We start from the raw sequence: 20,380 nt of genomic DNA on the forward strand, positions 1-20,380 counted from the left end.
TTGTTGACTTTTCGAGTACTTTCTTTCCTACAACAGGCAACAACCCTAATTGCTTTCTCTAACGTACGTTTCACGAAAAGACCATGGAAACTTAGAGATTCGAGCTCATAGGATGCCCTTCCAGCAACTTCGCGGCTGGAACATGATGGGAGGGGCGTGGCAGTGGTTCGCACCCGCCACCATATACCGTGAAGCAGCTTGTGGAATATAAACGTTGATGTGAAGTATTATTCGCGGACTCAGTTCAACTTCTCGCTTGGTTCTACTCCCAAAATTCTTTCCTCAATAGCTGCCAGCTTTGCTTTACTCAACATACAGTCCCTTCCCGCCATCTTTCAAACGAGGCAGATATAAGAAACTATCTATAGGCGTCTGTATGATCCGTGCGCGAGATATGCGATCGTGACAGCAGAATGGTTGCACCATCTTCTTCGCATACAGGTTGTCTGAATTTACTGGAAAAGTAGAAAATCGAAGCGTTTGAGATGTGCTGTAGACGGATGCTGAAAATTAGGTGGACTGATAAGATGTGAGAAGGTCCTTGACAATAGGCGAAGATATACGTGGAAAACATTAACAATAAGAAGGGAAACGATGACTGGACATGTGCCACGACATCAAGGAATAGCTTCCATGATACTAGAGGGAGCCGCAGAGGATAAAAATAGTAAGAGAACACAGAGACTGATATACATCCATCAAAAAATTTAAGAAGTTGATAGTAGGCGTTAATCTGAGACGAAGAGATAGGCATAGGAGAGTATCTGCATCAAACTAGACGATTGATCACCAAGTAAACGACACGTTCCCATTTTATTTCCTCGAGGATTTTTGTTACATTCTTCATATGGGCTGTACGATCCTGTTACGATCATAGCAGTACGTCTCTGAATTCGTTCGATGTTTGTTGTTATGATAAGGACTTCAAACGCAGACAAATACTCTAGAATTTGTCGCACTAGTATCTCCCATGCAGTTCCTTGTAGACTCACACTGCACATTCCTAGAACCTGTCCGACGAATCTAATCCTTCTATTCGTCTTCCCTAATACTAATTTTACATGATTGTCCCATTTCATATCACTCGTAAGTATTACTCATCAATACTTAAACAAAGTGACGTGTGCAAGATTTCGGCACTAATTTTCAAATCAGATATTTTCTCTATTTGCTGTAGACGGTTTCTTGCGTTTATTCACACTTAAGAGGGCTGCCGTTCATTGTAAACTAAACTAAAACTAAACTCCAACCGAACAGGCCTCAGAACGCCATCGGCACCGACCGACGCTCGTGTCATCCTCATGCAGATATGAAGGGTTATCAGTGGCTCTTCATTTCCTGACGACTGTTGAACGACTTCGACTATCAGTCTCATAGTGCTGCTGATCCTATGGCAGATGGGGACAGAGAGAGGGGGTTGGGGGGGAAGAGAAGTAAATGTCTGCATTTAGTGTCCAGTCGAGTTCATTAAAGGACGAGTAAAAGACCAAATGTGTTAACAGAACCGTGCCAGCCTACACGCACGCACGCACGCGCACACACACACACACACACACACACACACACACACACACACACACACACACACGACATGAACAAACGCGCACACAGCAGAGGCAGAGAGGGAGATACAACAAACTACAGCTCTGCAGCTAAAGAAAAAAACAAGCCAACTATCAACATCAGAAAATATTTATGAGTGTTTATGCTATTAAATCTTAAAAAGACCTGTGAATCAACGCATGATGATTTGATTTCTTTACACACCGCATAACAAAGCGCATTACGTTTTTCATCATTTTTATGTTCATACATACAACAGTAACACCAGTGCAAAGAGAATGGAAACTCAAAGAGAAAGCACACTGGAGGGAGCGCCCAATGAAACGCAGTTACGGAAGTCTGGGTCCTATTCCCTCCAGTCCGCAGTAAAATTTTGATGGCATTAATAATGTAACGAAGCGACTCTCCACTTTCTCAGAAACGCCTGTCCGCTCTACTCGAAATTATGCTACCAAGCCGTTTCCTTTGTCTGGAAGCGAGGTTCGCCATTCTTCTCAAGTGAACTCGCAATTTTCTGTTTGTCCTGACGCGAACTGGTTCCTCAGTTCCTTCCTGGTACTGTCCTCCATCGCTACTAACGATGTGTGATCAATCATATGACGTCGGGAAAGACAGTTCAGTGCGACGTACTAGAAGCACACGTAATTTGGATTACTTTCTTGAAACCCTAAAGTATTCAATGCCTTGTGTACAAGCAGGCTTCCCTCAATGCCAAGCAAGTTTCTAACTATGTGTAGTACTTCCTTGGCCATCATGTCATCGACTGGAACCGGCCAGCTTGTCTAATGTGGTATTCGGTTGGAAGGATGGTGTGAAGAAATTTGCACCACCGGGAATACTGCCTGCAGAAAAGAGGAGAAAGGAGATGATCACTAGAATGAATGCATGGGTCGCCCTTATGCTGCTGTCCCAGGAAAGGCAGCAGAAGGTTATGGAGTATTGTCGATGTGTAGGTCATCAGGGACAGAGCATTAGATCTATGCGACCTGGATGTGAGTACTTTATGAAAGAACCATTCTGGTGTTCGTCTGAAGTAATTTCGTAGACAAAGCTCTAATATGTTTGATAGAGTTTCTCCATCCTGGGCCATTGAAGTAGCTAGTTCTGCAATTTACAAAAGCTTACTTCGATTGGGTAGTGAATGCCTCTGAATTTCTGCATCTTTAGCACACAATATCTGAACTCTAGCCTTTCAGTTTTGGCTTTGAAACAGATGTAGATAAATAGAAACAAAAATGCAGACAACTGCTAGAGTTTTGTTACTAAAATATCTAGCTTCCACTGTCTGAATAACCCAATCGAAGAAAACAAAAATTTGTTAAAAAGAAAAAACTGCTCGAATAATTCTATTTAAAAAATGCAGCAGTACGGTGCATTACGTGTAGCAACAACAACTTTATAGTTTCTAGAGTCCACTGTCGTGTCGATGAAGGTGATTTCTGAGGTGCTTCCTTAGAAAAGGACATGCCGATATTCTCCCCAATTTCTGCTTAAATATTAGAGCAGAGCGGGAACGAGATCCTTAGAAACTTCACAGTTGATTTTTGTCCGAATTTTTCTGGCCAGACAAACAGTGAGCAGTGGAGAAAATGGGAATCAAACTGCTTAGCTTGAGGACACGGCTGGCGACTGTGGCGACTGCTACGGTCGCAGGTTCGAATCCTGCCTCGGGCATGGATGTGTGTGATGTCCTTAGGTTAGTTAGGTTTAAGTAGTTCTAAGTTCTAGGGGACTAATGACCACAGATGTTAAGTCCCATAGTGCTCAGAGCCATTTGAACCATTTTTTGAGGACACGTTGTTGGAAAACAGGTGTAACTGGTTGAAAGTAATCAGGGTCATTAAGAAAAATTAGTGATGTGAGGGTAAACTGTACTATTTCGTGAGTAGCTGTTGCTAGCTATATAAATGAAGAGTCAAGAAGTTCATCTCTTAAAAGTATAGCTATTTTGCGCATAAGAAGTTACATTGGTGTGATATTTAACTGTCAAAAAGGCTACTTTCGAATCAAACATTAAATTTAGGAGGTTTCGAGAAGATGCTAGGAAAGCAAATGGGGTGTCAAAAAGTGGCATTGGTGTCATTTTTGACTTTTAAAATGCCCCCCTTTGACACAAGACTTAATTTAGGACGTTTCAAAAACTCTTTTTGGGCAAAAACCTGAAAGTAAAATATTGGGAAAAGAGTTCCATTGTTTTGTGAAATGATCTGCCTAAACGTTAGAAAAAAAATATTGGGTTGGCGCATAAGTTCGTTGTGTCTTTTCCATAAGTTTAATGAACACAACAGGTACACATAACAGAGACTTAAGTCATCAGTAGCATATTATGATTCACTATTTACAAGAGGGTACCAGCTCTGGGGTAGCTTTTTGATTCCACGGCTCTAGGAATCATAGGGTTTTGAGGTGAAGAACTCGCTGAGCCATGTTCGGAGTGCATTTCATGCGGAAAGGAAATTCCTTGAACATTGTTCGAGAGAGAGCGAAAAGGCGATAATGTGAGACGCCAGATCAGATGAGTGAGGTGGTTTCGCAGTGACTTCCAAACCCAACTCGTCGATATTGTTTTTTGTCAATCTAGCAGTATACTCGAGGGCGTTATCTTGGGGTAGCATCACTTCACGCAGTCTTCCTTGTCTGCGTTCTTGGATTGTATCTGCAAGAAGTTTCAATTGCTGACAAGAAATGTCAGCGATGATGGTTACAACTCAGGGAAGCAATTCGTAGTACACCACACCGGTCGGCCGGAGTGGCCGTGCGGTTCTAAGCGCTACAGTCTGGAACCGAGCTACCGCTACGGTCGCAGATTCGAATCCTGCCTCTGGCATGAATGTGATGTCCTTAGGTTATTCAGGTTTAATTAGTTCTAAGTTCTAGGCGACTGATGACCTCAGAAGTTAAGTCGCATAGTGCTCAGAGCCATTTGAGTCAACACCACACCGTCGTTGTTCAACCAGACCCATAACATTATCTTTTGAGGATGTGCACGGGTCTTTGTGCGGGAATTGCTGCTTTTTTGGGCACAACTATTCCATTGTTTTCATTATGGTAGCATAAAGGCACCATTTCTCGTCACAAGTACTGATGCAAGATGGGAATGGTCGGTGTTGTTCACGAGCCAATAAGTACTGATACAAGATGGGAATGGTCGGTGTTGTTCACGAGCCAGTTGATGACGAGCAAACAGAGATGTACACATGGCCACTCACCGAGTTCTGATTTTTGCTTAGAGCATGCATTACTCTCATACCCGATTTTTTGAACTTTCCCCGTTCCATGCAAATGTCGGATAATGGTGAAATGATCACAGTTCATCACATTTGCCAGTTCTCGAGTACGCTGACTTGGATTATTTGGATTAATGCGTTTAAGCGATCTTCATCAAACACCGAAGAGAACAACATGGTAAGTCGCTAATGTCAAATGGATCCTTAACCATTTTTTTGCTGTGCTCTGTTCAGTGGTATTGTTCCCCTACACGGGGCGAATGTTTCTGACTGCCTCTGCTGCTGTCACCCTTCTATTGAACTCAAACAGAGGCATATGTCCGAAATGTCCCGATTTCTCCACTTGCCACTCCATTTTGTAGCGTCCACAGTTCAACTCATTATCTCCAGATGACAAAACGACAATATTTAAACTCAAACAGGATCAGTGAACTACAAACAGAAAATGACAGTCAGCATAAAAACCCGTAGCAACCGGAATATCAACATACAAAACGAATACGCTAAGAACTTATGGTCCAACCTAGTACAGGAGATAAATATTTGACACATCTTTAAACTCCAAATCGGTACCTTATTTTCTTTACGTGAGTTCTAGTATCATTCAAGAGCGCGTCAATATTTCTCTAATCTACTTTACTCCTTACTTTCGGACAAATCATTTCACCAAACACTCGACTATCACGTTTTCTCCAAAAAAAATTTCTGTGTAATTTCAGATTGTATTCCCACACTCGTTTGCAGCTGCTAGTTTTATGGGGTTACAATTGTGCCTCGGTGCACCACCACCAGATTGCGCGCCAGTGACGCGTCCTCCACTGTCCCCGCGGCTTTTGCGTCCCATTCGTGCAGACAGGAGCGCTTCCTGCGGGGCAGTGCCAGGTGGCAGAACGCAGGGCCGCTCCCCCGTTCCGTCCTAATCTATGTATAAGTTATCACGGCGTCGGCTGGCTCACCTCGCCTCCGGGCTCCACCCACGCCGTGCCCGACCCCCCACCTCTCTGCCGGCGTGAATTATTGCGGCAGCCGGTCGAATTATTCAAGTGGTCCCCCTCTCGGCTGCGAGACAGAGAGCAGGGTTAGCAGGCGTCACCCCAGGGGCGGAACACCTACGCAGCAGCAGTAGCCACAGCCGCTGCTGATGTTGCCGTGCTGCGGAGGCCTCCGGGCAGGATGACAGGCCAGTGATGGGTGTGCAGCAGATCCACGTTTCGGTTTGGTAATAGGTTTCAGTGGCGTTGTTTACAGGGACTGGGGCAAAAGCATTTATTCTTTATATTCGTCAATTTGATTTGCAGCTCCTTGTGTTGGCAGTGTTTGCAGTTAAAATTGTTGGATGTGAGGTCCGCCAGTTATGGAAAACACAACACAGAAAAAGATCAGAACACAAGAAACAGCCATGGACAAATTTAATAGATAAGGAAAATATGAACTCACATGCAACACTTGCCAGTCAGTGTATATAGGACAAACATGCAGAAACTTCAAAACCAGATATTCAGAACATCTCAGAGCTTTAAAAAGCAACAGCTCCCATAGCACATTTGCTGTCCACCACGTAGCCAACAATCACCACCCAACCAAAATAGAAACAGACTAAAGAATACTAAAACCCAGCCGCAGCCTATACAGCAATCTGACCATTGACGAAAACTTCCATATACAGCAGGCAAGAGCAGAAGGCAAACAGGTCTTAAACAAATACACTACACTCTGCAAGGGCACACTATTTAAGACATGTAAGGAACTTTACAAATAAAAACAGCACAAATAGATAAAGTCTACACAAACACACACACACACACACACACACACACACACACACACACACACACACACACACACGCACACACGAAAAATAGATACATTAAAATATGCAAAGACGCACCATTGACACACATCCTGTCCCTTCTCCTTATCAGTGTTTTTTACATATTCCTTTCCTCTCCGATTCTGCGTAGAACCTCCTCATTCCTTACCTTATCAGTCCACCTAATTTTCAACATTCGTCTATAGCACCACGTCTCAAAGGCTTCGATTCTCTTCTGTTCCGGTTTTCCCACAGTCCACGTTTCACTACCATACAATGCTGTACTCCAGACGTACATCATCAGAAATTTCTTCCTCAAATTAAGGCCGATATTTGATATTAGTAGACTTCTCTTGGCCAGAAATGCCTTTTTTTGCCATAGCGAGTCTGCTTTTGATGTCCTCCTTGCTCCGTCCGTCATTGGTTATTTTACTGCCTAGGTAGCAGAATTCCTTAACTTCATTGACTTCGTGACATCAATCCTGATGTTAAGTTTCTCGCTGTTCTCATTTATACTACTTCTCATTACCTTCGTCTTTCTGCGGTTTACTCTCAAACCATACTGTGTACTCATTAGACTGTTCATTCCGTTCAGCAGATCATTTAATTCTTCTTCACTTTCACTCAGGATAGCAATGTCATCAGCGAATCGTATCATTGATATCCTTTAACGTTGTATTTTAATTCCACTCCTGAACCTTTCTTTTATTTCCATCATTGCTTCCTCGATGTACAGATTGAAGAGTAGGGGCGAAAGGCTACAGCCTTGTCTTACACCCTTCTTAATACGAGCACTTCGTTCTTGATCGTCCACTCTTATTATTCCCTCTTGGTTGTTGTACATATTGTATATGACCCATCTCTCCCTATAGCTTACCCCTGCTTTTTTCAGAATCTCGAACAGCTTGCACCATTTTATATTGTCGAACGCTTTTTCCAGGTCGACAAATCCTATGAAAGTGTCTTGATTTTTCTTTAGCCTTGCTTCCATTATTAGCCTTAACGCCAGAATTGCCTGCCTCGTCCCTTTACTTTTTCTAAAGCCATACTGATCGCCACCTAGCGCATTCTCAATTTTCTTTTCCATTCTTTTGAATATTATTCTTTTAAGCAGCTTCGATGCATGAGCTATTAAGCTGATTGTGCGATAATTCTCGCACTTGTCAGCTCTTGCCGTCTTCGGAATTGTGTGGGTGATGCTTTTCCGAAAGTCAGATGGTATATCGCCAGACTCATATATTCTACACACCAACGTGAATAGTCGTTTTGTTGCCACTTCCCCCAATGATTTTAGAAATTCTGATGGAATGTTATCTATCCCTTCTGCCTTATTTGACCGTTAGTCCTCCAAAGCTCTTTTAAATTCCGATTCTAATACTGGATCCCCTATCTCTTCCAAATCGACTCCTGTTTCTTCTTCTATCACATCAGACAAATCTTCACCCTCATAGAGGCTTTCAATGTATTCTTTCCACCTATCTGCTCTCTCCTCTGCATTTAACAGTGGAATTCCCGTTGCACTCTTAATGTTACGACCGTTGCTTTTAATGTCACCAAATGTTGTTTTGACTTTCCTGTATGTTGAGTCTGTCCTTCCGACAATGATATCTTTTTCGATGTGTTCACATTTTTCCTGCAGCCATTTCGTCTTAGCTTCCCTGCACTTCCTATTTATTTCATTCCTCAGCGAATTGTATTTCTGTATTACTGACTTTCCCGGAACATGTTTTTACTTCCTCCTTTCATCAATCAACTGAAGTATTTCTTCTGTGACCTATGGTTTCTTCGCAGCTACCTTCTTTGTACCTATGTTTTCCTTCCCAACTTCTGTGATGGCCCTTTTTAGATATGTCCATTCCTCTTCAACTGTACTGCCTACTGCGCTATTCATTATTGCTGTATCTATAGCGTTAGAGAACTTCAAACGTATCTCGTCATTCCTTAGTACATCCGTATCCCACTTCTTTGCGTATTGATTCTTCCTGACTAATGTCTTGAACTTCAGCCTACTCTTCATCACTACTATATTGTGATCTGAGTCTATATCTGCTCCTGGGTACGCCTTACAATCCAGTATCTGATTTCGGAATCTCTGTCTGACCATGATGTAATCTAATTGAAATCTTCCCGTATCTCCCGGCCTTTTCCAAGTATACCTCCTCCTCTTGTGATTCTTGAACAGGGTATTCGCTATTACTAGCTGAAACTTGTTACAGAACTCAATTAGTCTTTCTCCTCTTTCATTCCTCGTCCCAAGCCCATATTCTCCTGTAACCTTTTCTTCTACTCCTTCCCCTACAACTGCATTCCAGTCGCCCATGACTATTAGATTTTCGTCCCCCTTTACATACTGCATTACCCTTTCAATATCCTCATACACTTTCTCTATCTGTTCATCTTCAGCTTGCGACGTCGGCATGTATACCTGAACTATCGTTGTCGGTGTTGGTCTGCTGTCGATTCTGATTAGAACAACCCGGTCACTGAACTGTTCACAGTAACACACCCTCTGCCCTACCTTCCTATTCATAACGAATCCTACACCTGTTATACCATTTTCTGCTGCTGTTGATATTACCCGATACTCATCTGACCAGAAATCCTCGTCTTCCTTCCACTTCACTTCACTGACCCCTACTATATCTAGATTGAGCCTTTGCATTTCCCTTTTCATATTTTCTAGTTTCCCTACCACGTACAAGCGTCTGACATTCCACGCCCCGACTCATAGAACGTTATCCTTTCGTTGATTATTCAATCTTTTTCTCGTGGTAACCTCCCCCTTGGCAGTCCCCTCCCGGAGATCCGAATGGGGGACTATTCTGGAATCTTTTGCCAATGGAGAGATCATCATGACACTTCTTCAATTACAGGCCACATGTCCTGTGGATACACGTTACATGTCTTTAATGCAGTGGTTTCCATTGCCTTCTGCATCCTCATGTTGATCATTGCTGATTCTTCCGCCTTTAGGAGCAATTTCCCACCCCTAGGACAAGAGAGTGCCCTGAACCTCTGTCCGCTCCTCCGCCCTCTTTGACAAGGCCATTGGCAGAATGAGGCTGACTTCTTATGCCGGAAGTCTTCGGCCGCCAATGCTGATTATTTATCAAAATTTAGGCAGTGGCGGGAATCGAACCCGGGACCGAAGACGTTTTTGATTTTGAATCAAAGACGCTACCCCTAGACCACTGGTCACTGAGATTACAGCGCTTTACTTTCCAACAGCTACACTGTAATGAGACCACGCCGCTACTGTATGCAGTGTATGGAATTTCAAGTCAAGTTACAATTTTACAATCTCAGCCTCACTCTGAAGATTTGCCTTCTGAGGTCACGAGCAGTTTGCTTCCAAAATCCACAAGAGGTGTGACTTATTTCCATCAGTAGTTCTACGTATTACCATCAATAGTTCTATGTATTACTTTCAGTAGTTCTATTCTATGCTAACCAATTCCACAACGATTACTGATACTTGCACAACTCATCCACATACCTCCCCCCCCCCCCCCCTCACCCCCCGACCCTCACGTCAGATTCAACAGATCTGCGTTGGCACAGGCTGCCCTTATTCAACGTTTATTAAGAAGCTGTCATAGGTTTCCATTATTGTTTATGAAGAATTGATTATAACAGAATATCCATGAAACACTTATCACCTTCCCTTAATAATTGTCTAATTTTTGATAAATAAATCCAAGTCATAAGAATGTGTGCCTCATTTAACGTCCTCCCCACCTTACATCAGGATGGCCTACTTGATGGCAACTGACCTGATAGGTTTCATATTGTTTCCAGTGATTTATCGCCAATAATATAGTAGAACGGTAATGTATCTTTCCGCCGATTTATAAGCAATGCGTTACATTTATTACAGTTAGAATCAACTTTCAGTCTGTGCACCAAGCATAGGTCCTCTAGGGGTCTTTAGAGATTTCGTTTTGCTGTCCAGTAACGCTCTAATGCAGAGATTTAAGTGGTCATCGTTCAACATCGAGTAGTCCCCTATGTTTAGCATCGAAAACACTTCAAATGGACGGAATACCGTGTAATTCCTGCATTCTTATACATACGAGGAGGAAATATTCGACGAGAACTCTTTGAGATAAAAAGTTCTTTTTTAATATTTCAATTCATTCTCTAGGAGGAGGAAGGCGAACTTACATACCGTGAGACTGGAAAACAAATCCATTATTTCCGAAATAGCTCCCAAAGTTTATTTGATGGAAGGGAAAAGCTGTGTACTGGAGCTACCGACAGGTAGGTGACGGAATATTGTGAGATTAAGCTATAAAAATTATTCTTGGGTGATTACTAATGACGGGAAATGATCTTTCGTAGTTGTTTTATTAAATGGCGCTGTTACGGGGGAACAAGCCATCCCGAAGAGATTGTTTGTAATTAGGGCATCCCCGCCTCACATAAGGCAAAGGCATTATTTTTTCAACCTTTCTACGGAATCTTCCAAATTTCTCACCGAAGCTGTGAAATAAACGGAGAAAATTGTGGGTGTGGCTCTGTTGTTTGAAAATTAACTTTAATAATCACGATACGAAAAACGCTAGTAATTTTTTTTTTTTCAGAGTAAAATTGGACACGGACCATGAGCCCTCCACTCGCGATTACTAAACGCGTTAGTATGCATGACCCGATAAGTAGCGATGATCAAATCCCCGTTCGGAATATCAGATTTAAGTTCTCCGCACTTTTCATATATACTTAATGCAAATATCGGGATGTTTTTCCTTTAAATAATGCACGCCTGCTTTCCTTCCCCATCCCTGTTCGTTCCGAGATTGTGTTCCGTCTATAAAGATGTCATTGTCGAAGAGACGTTAATTAAACCACTTCAACTTTTGTGGTCCTGTCCTCCTCAGTTGCGCGTAATACTACGGTATATTGATAATTTTCACTTACGGACCGTCTGACAGCAACTGAATAAAACACAATTTTAGTGCCATACGCGTTTCGCCTTTATTTTCTGCAGGGCAACATCAGTGGCAGGTTGCGTAGACAGTTTCTTACATATTACGCTCCTGTTGCATTTTTGGTGTTGTTCTTCTTCCTATGAGCGCCAATTTGCTGTTTTTTCCGCATTCCACAGCACTATGCACTGAACGCTTGTTTTAGAGTTCAGCTTCGTACGACAAACGTGTATGAGGCGACTGTCTGAGTCCCTCTCAAACACAATTTTTGTTCCCTGCTTTACATCAGTGGTCATATTCTTAAATTTATATAACATGTGAGAGGTAATATCATTTTTAAAAAACTACGTATATTTGCATGAAGTTTTAGTGAATTTCATGTTATTTGACTACTTACTATTTTTAATTAAATTTAGCTATGAGGATCTCACAGAATTTTGTACTTCTACTACACAAATGAAGGCGACTTCTTGTTCTTCGACTACTGCAGATAATGAATGCCATGGCGATTCCAACCGTTGCCTCGTCTTCGACCCTCTCGCAAAGCGTGAACGCTAGCTATTTGACCATACTGACTTATGTATTACGGCCGGCTCCTTCGCACAGATACATCAGTTACATAATAGAAGCGAAAAACTTTTCTACCTATTTTGTCGGAATTACTACTTGCACGTTACGTTGTTTCAGTGGTCTACTAAAGGTGTAGAAAGTTTGTAGTAAATCCGTGATCCCAACGTCGTGGCCTCCTCTTTTTAGATTGTTTGCACATGATACCGTCGTTTGTCGTCTATCTAAGTCATCAGAAGATCAAAACAAACTGCACAACGATTTATCCAAGATATCTGATTCCTAAAAAGTTTCCGTTTTATTTAAGTTAAAAGACAAAGCACAAAAATGAGAAAGTTGTTGGTTCAGTTAAGTATTAGAAGTTTCAGTTAGCAACAAATTAATTGGAACCATTACACAGAAAATGTGGCGAATGTGAGTGGAAGGATGCGTCCTGCAAAAGAGACCGTCTACACTACGCTTGTACGTCATCCTTCCGAATACTGCTGCGAGATATGGGTTCTCTATCAGGCAGGGCTGACGAAGTACATCAAAAAAGTTCACAGACAGACAGCTCACTTTGTCTTGCACGAGATAGGAGAGAGAAAGTGCCATGGATATGATAAGCGAATTGGAAATCATTTAAACAAAGGTAATTTTCGTTGCGACGAGATTTTTCACAGAATTAAACTCACTTTTCTCCAAATGACACATTTATTTGACTCCCTCTTACACAGAGAGAAGTGACCGTCGTCGTAATACAAATCAGAGCTCGTACATATAGATCTACGTGTTCATTTTTACCACGTGATGTTCGAAACTGGAACGGTAGAGAAATAATCTAAAAGTAGTTCTACGCATTCTCTATCAGGTACTAAGATGTGAAGTAGAGAAATTACGTAGATTATTTGAAACCCGAATTACCATCACACTCCAGCGCGTAAATTCGTGTGTTTGTTCATTAGCTAGCCCATATGCTCGAATTGTCTTAGGTGTACCGCAGTCTGATTATAAAGACTGGTGGCTGAACTCTTGGCTGAAGATAACAGTGACTTGCATATCCGCTGTCATCGACATATTGTTCTCCCTTGAATAATGGAGGAAACCAATCGTCTAGCATCTTCAGGCTGCAGGAAAATTTCATTTAGGAGCGCGTTCGATGCTCCGCAGTGAGGTACATCCCCATGACAGTGGACGCGGCGCCCTGCAGATAATTTAAGTCCTGCCACAGGGCAGACAAAAGAACAGGAAGCACCCGTTCTTCTCCGGTGTTGGAGTCTAAAGAAAGCGGAGAGCCAATTACCTCCGGAATGCTCTCGCAGCCGTGGCAGCATAAAATGTGCCATCTCGCTCTCGCAGATAGTGGCAAAGTTTATTAATTCTTTATTATTCTGCGTGATTGTCTTAGAGGCTTCTTTCTCATCTTTCTTTTTTTTTCAAAGACAAGCAGCTGCAGTTATCTTCTCTTTCTTTTTGTTCCCGTTTTTCACTCAAGAGAAACGAGGATACTAATCTTGTTCCGCTCTAGTTAAGCTACAGTGCTTTACAGTATTCTTTGTTACTGAAAACAAAGAGGAAACAAAAACGCAAACAAACAAAGGGCCGGTGACATACAAGTGAGGATACGGAACGCCTGGACTCAGAACTAATTGGATCAATATTTACATTGCACGTCACAATACAATGCATAAGGTGGTGCGGCGGCGCGGTTCCTTTTCGTTCTTACTTGCACCTACTTGTGAACTCGTTGCAGCAGATCGTCGGTAGGAAAGTCGAGCAGAAACCTACCGTTCTGCAACTCGCATCAGGTTGCATACAACGTAATTACACTAAGAATCGGGAAAAGGTCTTAATTTGGAATGAAAGGTGGGAATACTGGCAAAACTTCGGTCTATTCTGAACTCGAGAATTACACATTCGCTGCCAAGCCCGTGCTAATCCTAACACAGTCATGCACAAATCCTCTCATTCACGTTAGCAAATTTACGGTAACGTATTTTCCGAAATCTGAACATCTATTAAGCACGAATTTTTCCTCAATGAAAATGCTCGCCATACTATTAAGTTTATCGGTGTCTAATGCACTCAGGTTTTTAGTCACCTATCTGCTCAATATGCCACGCGGAGTTACTGTCCGTTCTCATACACAAAATTAGTTAAAAAATCCGTACTTCCTAAAACAAACACACAGGAATAAATATGCCTTCACTTTAAAGCACATTTGAGGCATGTACCACAACTAGACCCGGCAAACTGTAACTTCCTTCGGAGCTCATACTGCAGACGACCGTACCATTGAAACGCTGGGCTCCGACTACTTAGGATGCTGTAAGCATTGTATATCTCCAAGAGAAAAGACGTGCGAAGAACTCTCCGTTCTGATTGGTCAGGTTTCTTTAAGGCCAATAGAAAAACATACTCTCCCGCGTTAGTCCGCGCTTTTCATGCCTAACGAATCAACAAATAATACACTTTCGAACTGTACTTTTTCCCGAAATAAATATTTAATGTCCTGATATTTTGTTTGTACTTTACGTTATTAACTATTCTCATTTGCTTTTCTTTTACCATAAACTTACTTAACATATTAAGATACAAAATTCCCCGTCGTACAACGTTCACCAGTCGAAGAATGATCCACACAATTACTTTAGACCACATTCACGCACCATTCACACTACTAAAAGCATGTAGAAAACTGTACAAACATAAATAAACAAAAAAGCCTTCAAGAAATAAACAGAACAATTAACAAAAACACTCTCTTGACCTCTTTCTTGAATGTCTCTGAGCACTACTGTCCTCTTGCAGACGAAAATTACAACTACGTACTCGGCTGAACCCTCTTCAGACCATCTGTCACTGTGCACGCACGAGTCATTCTCCCGGTACACAGGCTCTAGATAGGAGCTATATAAGACCCCACACCTCAGTGGGGCTGAGAACACACATTATTTGATCAAAAGTTTCCGGACACCCGTATGCAATGCTGAATTCAGCAAAATACACTCCTGGAAATTGAAATAAGAACACCGTGAATTCATTGTCCCAGGAAGGGGAAACTTTATTGACACATTCCTGGGGTCAGATACATCACATGATCACACTGACAGAACCACAGGCACATAGACACAGGCAACAGAGCATGCACAATGTCGGCACTAGTACAGTGTATATCCACCTTTAGCAGCAATGCAGGCTGCTATTCTCCCATGGAGACGATCGTAGAGATGCTGGATGTAGTCCTGTGGAACGGCTTGCCATGCCATTTCCACCTGGCGCCTCAGTTGGACCAGCGTTCGTGCTGGACGTGCAGACCGCGTGAGACGACGCTTCATCCAGTCCCAAACATGCTCAATGGGGGACAGATCCGGAGATCTTGCTGGCCAGGGTAGTTGACTTACACCTTCTAGAGCACGTTGGGTGGCACGGGATACATGCGGACGTGCATTGTCCTGTTGGAACAGCAAGTTCCCTTGCCGGTCTAGGAATGGTAGAACGATGGGTTCGATGACGGTTTGGATGTACCGTGCACTATTCAGTGTCCCCTCGACGATCACCAGTGGTGTACGGCCAGTGTAGGAGATCGCTCCCCACACCATGATGCCGGGTGTTGGCCCTGTGTGCCTCGGTCGTATGCAGTCCTGATTGTGGCGCTCACCTCCACGGCGCCAAACACGCATACGACCATCATTGGCACCAAGGCAGAAGCGACTCTCATCGCTGAAGACGACACGTCTCCATTCGTCCCTCCATTCACGCCTGTCGCGACACCACTGGAGGCGGGCTGCACGATGTTGGGGCGTGAGCGGAAGACGGCCTAACGGTGTGCGGGACCGTAGCCCAGCTTCATGGAGACGGTTGCGAATGGTTCTCGCCGATACCCCAGGAGCAACAGTGTCCTTAATTTGCTGGGAAGTGGCGGTGCGGTCCCCTACGGCACTGCGTAGGATCCTACGGTCTTGGCGTGCATCCGTGCGTCGCTGCGGTCCGGTCCCAGGTCGACGGGCACGTGCACCTTCCGCCGACCACTGGCGACAACATCGATGTACTGTGGAGACCTCACGCCCCACGTGTTGAGCAATTCGGCGGTACGTCCACCCGGCCTCCCGCATGCCCACTATACGCCCTCGCTCAAAGTCCGTCAACTGCACATACGGTTCACGTCCACGCTGTCGCGGCATGCTACCAGTGTTAAAGATTGCGATGGAGCTCCGTATGCCACGGCAAACTGGCTGACACTGACGGTCCGCTGTGCCGTGCGTGTGATCATTGCTTGTACAGCCCTCACGCAGTGTCCGGAGCAAGTATGGTGGGTCTGACACACCGGTGTCAATGTGTTCTTTTTTCCATTTCCAGGAGTGTATGTTGCGAGAGCAGACCTGCCAGTATAAAAGGAAGCCGGGAGTGTTGTGTTGTCAGCAGATAAGCAGTAACAGTAGAATGTGTCGGTAAGGAAACTTCGAAGGTAGACTGGACACTGGATGTCGCCTGGACAGAAATTACAACACACGCATTTCTGTCTTTCTAAAGCTGCCCAGGTCGGCTGTAGGTGATGAGACGGTGAAGAGAAAACGCGAAGGAACAACAGCTAAATCAAGGCCAGACAGACTTCGTGTGCAGACGGACGGAGACTATAAACTATTGCAGGAGGTGGTCGAAAAAAATAGCATGAAATCAGCGAAAAGAATCACTCGCGCTACCAGCATTCCAGCTAGCACGAGAATCGCACACAGGGAGTACAATGGAGTACGACAACCGAGAACTTCAAAAAATGGCTCTGAGCACTATGGGACTTAACTTCTGAGGTCACCAGTGTCCTAGAACTTAGAACTACTTAAACCTAACTAACCTTAGGACATCACACACATCCATGCCTGAGGCAGGATTCGAACCTGCGACCGTCGCGGTCACGCGGTTCCAGACTGTAGCGCATAGAAGCGCTCGGCCACCTCGGCCGGCTCTGCACTTCACCTCAGGGTTGGAAGTCGTCGTTGAGTACGCAGCGTTCAGTAATTGAGAGCACTTCCTCTACCTGTACTTACGTTGAGACGTTATCTGAACTCCGTCCTTGTGGTTAGGAGTTCGTGTTTCTCGTCTGTAGAACACAGAGAGGAGAAGAGAGTATTAGAGTATATTAGTCACAGGACCGCCTTCTGCCGTCCTAGTGTTTGAAAGAGTTTGTTTGTGGCTGGAGTTCTTCCATCGTCGCAGACAAGTACGAGAACCATCACTTCGACGCACCGTATGCAGTACATACGGTACTATCGCAAACTGCTTCGGCTTATTATGGCTATAAAAGCCAAACAGCTGTGATCACGTTAGTTCATTTCTACTGAGTTTCCACACCACCGTAGATCACCTTTGGAAGTAGTGTCTGTTAGTGTTTGGTACGTAGATGATGTCAGTCATTTCGCGTTATTGAAATTAGATCGCGCAGTCATAATAAGGGGCAGAGTTAGGCAATTGATTAGTAATTTTACTTAGGAAATATAAACTTTATAATATACAGGTTTCTTTAATCTACACTAAATACAGAAGTAGGAGCAACGTTTATCATTTAGTAGTATTCGTGGCCTTAATCATTCATTTATGTTTAGGTTGTAATTTATATGTTAAAGTCCATTAAGAGATCCTAAGATCTGTAGCGTTTATTACTCTCCGTTGTGCACATTTATTTTTACACTCGCCTGGCGTAGCATCTTGGAAACTGTAAGATACGTTTTTTATGTAAATCAGTCTGGAAGAGCTTGCACTGGGTACGATTGTGTTCAAGAAAGGGTGAAGGCTGACACCTGCAGACTGCAAGTTGTTATCAAAGAGCACTGAGGAGCCCATCCTTTTCCTGTATGCAGTCTTGGAATTGAACTCAGGATACTGCGAAAAAGCTGCAGACCAGAAGATCGTCGTTACCCCCTTCCCCTGGCCGGCCCAACACTAACGATGATTTTGTTTTCCATCAAGATCTGAACCTTCTGTCTCAGGCTCGAGAGCCACTTTATAACTATGTATTTGTTGACAACCTCGAATATTATGAGTGTACGAGGTCCTCATCGGAGCTAGCTATCTCCAGCTACTGACTATTCCGCATCCAACATCCTAAATACGAGGATCGTAAAGCAAGAAATGCAACACATTTTTTTCCTTGGGAAATTTCAGTTGAAAAAATGCGTAATTTGGTGTGGGGCATCGTGGAATATTCCCACTTCAGTCCCTAAAGTTTCATAAATTTTCAATAGGTCGTGGAGCTATAGGTAGCCTTCAAAATGGCTTCTGTAATGAAAGTGCGTTACCAAGCAGAGAGCTGTCATTGAGTTTTTTTTATAAAAAAAAAGCATCGCATTGCAGGTATTCATAAGCGCTCTCAAAATGTCTACGGAGACCTGGTAGTGAACAAAGTACGATGAATCATTGGGCGAGGCGTCCACAATCAGCCAACAAGGTCGCGCAAACCTGTCCGATCTGCCGCGTACGAGCCGGCCGCACACAGATGTGACTCCTGCAGTGTTCGAACGTGCGGACACCCTCATTCGAGGTGATCTACAAATCGAACACTTTGCAGCTCAACTTGACGTCTCCGTTGGTAGAGCTGACACACTCGTCCACCAGGTGCGCTACTCGCAGGTATATACCCGCTTGGTTCCTTGCAGCCTGACAAAAGACCGTCAAGAATAACGAAGGATCTACTGTGCGGAAGCAGTACGTGGATGATGGGGAGGTTATTGATGTAGCACAATGTTGGCTGCGACGTCAGTCAGTAGAGTGGTACCACAAGAGCAAACAGACTGTCCCAGTAAGGTGGCCTAAGGCCGTCGCACTAAACGAAGATTATGTTGGAAAATAGGTTTTTGTAGCCAAAAAATGGAGAATAATATGATTTGTTAGAACTCTGAATAAAACCAACCAGCTTTCAGAAAGAAATACGTTGCATTATTTATTGACGTGCTCTCGTATTCTGTAGGCACAGTGGTAGCGGTAGACTTGTAACGTGGGTTCACGGTTCCATCGGCTGCTCTAGTTATCACAGCCCACCCGATATCCTCCGACCATTGACGTGAACTTCGTGCGGAGCAGTTGTGAGATTTACGCCTGAGAACAGGGATGCACGATATTGGGATATTGGATAACTGTTGGTTCACGAGCTGTAGAAAGGCTTTGGTGGAGCTGTGCCTTCCGACAAGTCACGTTTTCTAATTTTCCGCCGGCGCCCTCGTTCGCTTTGCCTGGGATTGAGAGACAGCCGGGAAATATATGCGGCTTTCAGGAAACAACGGCCATGCGTCAGCCGGGCTTTCACATTTCGGGTCGGCGCAGATAGCGTCCGCTCTGCCCCCATCTTCCCCCGCACAGTCGTCCATCCCTCTTGACGCCCGACAACTCATTCCGCCGGTGACACTCGCCCCGCCAGCGTTAGTCCTCTAATTGATTTATTACAGGAGGTGACCGGACGCTGATTCCGCGGCCTGTCATTTCGTTTCGGATAGTGTCAAGTTCCAGAAAAATGTTGATGTTATTCGTGCGATGGAGGGCGTTGGTCTGCTTTTTTTTCCGCCGGTAGGAGCACGACGAGGCTGGCATCCAAACTCCCTGCTCTCGTTACGATTCTTTGTTGACTACTGTGATGGAAATGTCTGCTCACATTGTATACAAAATAACACTAGGCTCTGGTTACACATTATACACCATGTCCCAACGTCGAAATTACAGGGTGACTATCCATGCTGAAAATGGGATCGATATAGGTTTTCATTATTACAGGTACCGTGCTTTACTCCTGACGTTTTCTGGCATTTTATTGTGTTATGTGGTGGCGTGAGTACGAACACTCACCACTAGGGATTTAGAGTAGCACCGTGCAGCGTTGAGTAGGAGATGAATGTACTCTAGTTATCTGCGCAACAGGAAAGTAGAGCATCAGCTAGAAACTGTAGCTGTTGATATTCTCTAAATATGAGGGAATAATTAACTAACATGAAAATAGATCCGAAGCGCGGGAGTTGAACAACATTGAACCATGTCAGGTAGTTAGAGATTTCCGCTGGGATCGATTGACTGGTTTGTCTTCGTAGAATGTCTTTGGTGGTATGGATGAGGCGTGCGATGCCAACTAGAGAGCAGAGCGCTCGAGGGCAAGGATGGCAAGTGTTTCTGCGCGCGCAGGAAGATTTTGCGAACGTAACGCCTAGCAAGTTGGCGTGCTTTGGTGAGGCTGCTGGGAGCAGAGGATCGCGCGAGTGTGAAGTAAGGCACATGCACAGACTTTTGCTAATTCGGAGGAAGACGACAACACGCCATGGAAGCCATCTTGT

The sequence above is a fragment of the Schistocerca piceifrons genome, chromosome 8, assembly GCF_021461385.2.
Source record: "Schistocerca piceifrons isolate TAMUIC-IGC-003096 chromosome 8, iqSchPice1.1, whole genome shotgun sequence".
NCBI lineage: Eukaryota > Metazoa > Arthropoda > Insecta > Orthoptera > Acrididae > Schistocerca > Schistocerca piceifrons.